Genomic DNA, 2,500 nt, shown 5'->3' on the forward strand with positions numbered 1-2,500 from the left:
TTTAAATTTAAATTTTTATTATATTTTTTTTTTGTAGTTTTGGGGATATTGTATGTTATAGATATATTAATATATAATATATATATGTATATATATAGTAGAAATATCTATATATATATAGTATAGTATAGTATATATATATATATAGATATATATATATATATATTAAATATATTATATATATATATATATATATATAATATTTATATATATATATATATATATATATATTATTATATTATATATATATATATATTATATATATATATATATATTAATATATTGTGTGTGTGTTGTGTGTGTGTGTGTGTGTGTGTGTGTGTGTGTGTGTGTGTATACATATAAATATTATGAATATATATAATATTTTTAAAATTATTTATGCATATATAAACCTTGGGGAACCACGGTGGACAACCTCCGTAGACATAGCAACATTTTTTTTTTTTTTTTGAGTGATATGAATGTATATGCTTTGTTTCGCTCTTATACCCTGATGTTAATGCTCTGAGTTACACATATAAAGATATTTCAATTTCCTTATATTCAAAAAGCCTCTGGAACTCCAAGCACTTAACTACTTGTTCCTGCCCTTAAGAAATTGGCGAAGGTATTGGAAGATAAACGAGAGGGTTGCGCTCGCATGACCCAGGCCACAGGCACCCTCACTCTCAATCCACGGGTTAATTTACCTAAGCAAGCTGTATGCTAGCAGTAAGCCAGAGATCCTTCACGGAAGACTGCTTGCTTAGAGTAGCCCTTGTCGCAGGCATATATAGAGAGAGGCCGTAGTCGAGCCTTGTCTTTATTCTTGATTATCATTGCATTTTATGGTGACGGACGTAGGATTCGAGGCAGAACGTTTGTATAATCAATATGCAGGCTTTGCTATATTTTCGTCATTTGTGTATATCTCCAAGTTACCTTATCAGATATTAGTTTTATGTATTTGTTTTTCTTCTTTATGAGCATGTTCTTATTACGCAAGGAGTTGTGCCAGGCTCCTTTTGATTTAGTTTTTAAATTGTCGTGATAACAGATTGTGCACGCGTAACATAACGTAACGTAACCTAATCTAACCTAAGTTAACCTAAGGAACTCAAAGTGTTCGACATGTTTTTGTATAATGATGATTAATATTTGACAACCAAAGATACATAGTATTCAAACCCACTGTGCCTTCGAAGAGTGCTTACCGCTCGGCCCGCTCCGTCGATACATCTCGGTACAAGTCTTGAGAGTAAAAATTAATGATACAAGTAAATTCTAGAAGTATCAAAATCTGACACTATTAGCAAGTCTTGGTAATTACTGCAACGTCGCGCAAGAGCTCCGATGTTGTATTTCTTGTGCATATCTTCGACTGTAACTACAGTTTTCACTAGAGTGGAACGCATATTTCGTTTATCTAAGCTTCTGTCACCCAAAAATAAATCATTAATGCCAACAAGTTTCATATGTCTTTTAAAGGCGTCCTTAAGTCTTAACTTCTGTCCTCCACACTTTATTCTCGTTACATAACTGCCTTTGGAATTCGGCTTTCAGGCCCTCGTCATCACTGACATGTGGAAAGTATTTTATCACAAATCAATCACAAACAACGGAAGATATCCCAATAAGATCGAACATTTCCGTGGCGTCCTTCAAGGAACGGTCCGCTGCCCGTCATTATTATCATTATTACTATAATCATTATCATTATTATTATTATTATCATTATTATTATCATTATTATTATTATTATCATTATTATCATTATTGTTGTTGTTGTTGTTATTATCATATTTGCCATTATTATTATCATTATTATTACTATTATTATTGTCACCATTACTATCACTATTGCTCTTATTATTATTACTATTATTATTAGCAGTAGTAGTAGTAGTAGTACTATTATAAAACTATAAGTAATGATATTATTGTTATTAATATTTCATTATCAATACCGTTATTATCACCATTGTTATAAATATCACTATTATTGTTATTATCATTGTTATTATTTTCATTCTCATTATTATTGTTGTTGTTCTTGTTATTAATATACTTACTGCTACTACTACTACTAATAATAATAATAATAATAAAAATTACAATGATAATAGCAATGATGATAATAATGGTAATAATGATAACATTATTAATAATAATAACAATAATAATAATAATAATGATATTAATAATAACAATAATTATAATAGTATTGATAATAATAGTAACAATAATAATAATAATGATAATAATAATATAGTTATTATCGTTATTGTTTTTATTATTGTTATCACTATTATAATTATCATGATTAATATCATTATTATTATCATTATTTATTATTACTATTATTATTACTATTTTAATTATCGATATTATTATCGTCATCATTATCATCAGTAATATTATAACTGTTACTATTATCATTATTATTATCTTCATTATTATTATTATCATTTTTTATGTCTAGATTTTATATTTATCACCATTTTTATATTAAATTTAT

The sequence above is a fragment of the Penaeus monodon genome, chromosome 2, assembly GCF_015228065.2.
Source record: "Penaeus monodon isolate SGIC_2016 chromosome 2, NSTDA_Pmon_1, whole genome shotgun sequence".
In the NCBI taxonomy this organism is placed as follows: Eukaryota; Metazoa; Arthropoda; class Malacostraca; order Decapoda; family Penaeidae; genus Penaeus; species Penaeus monodon.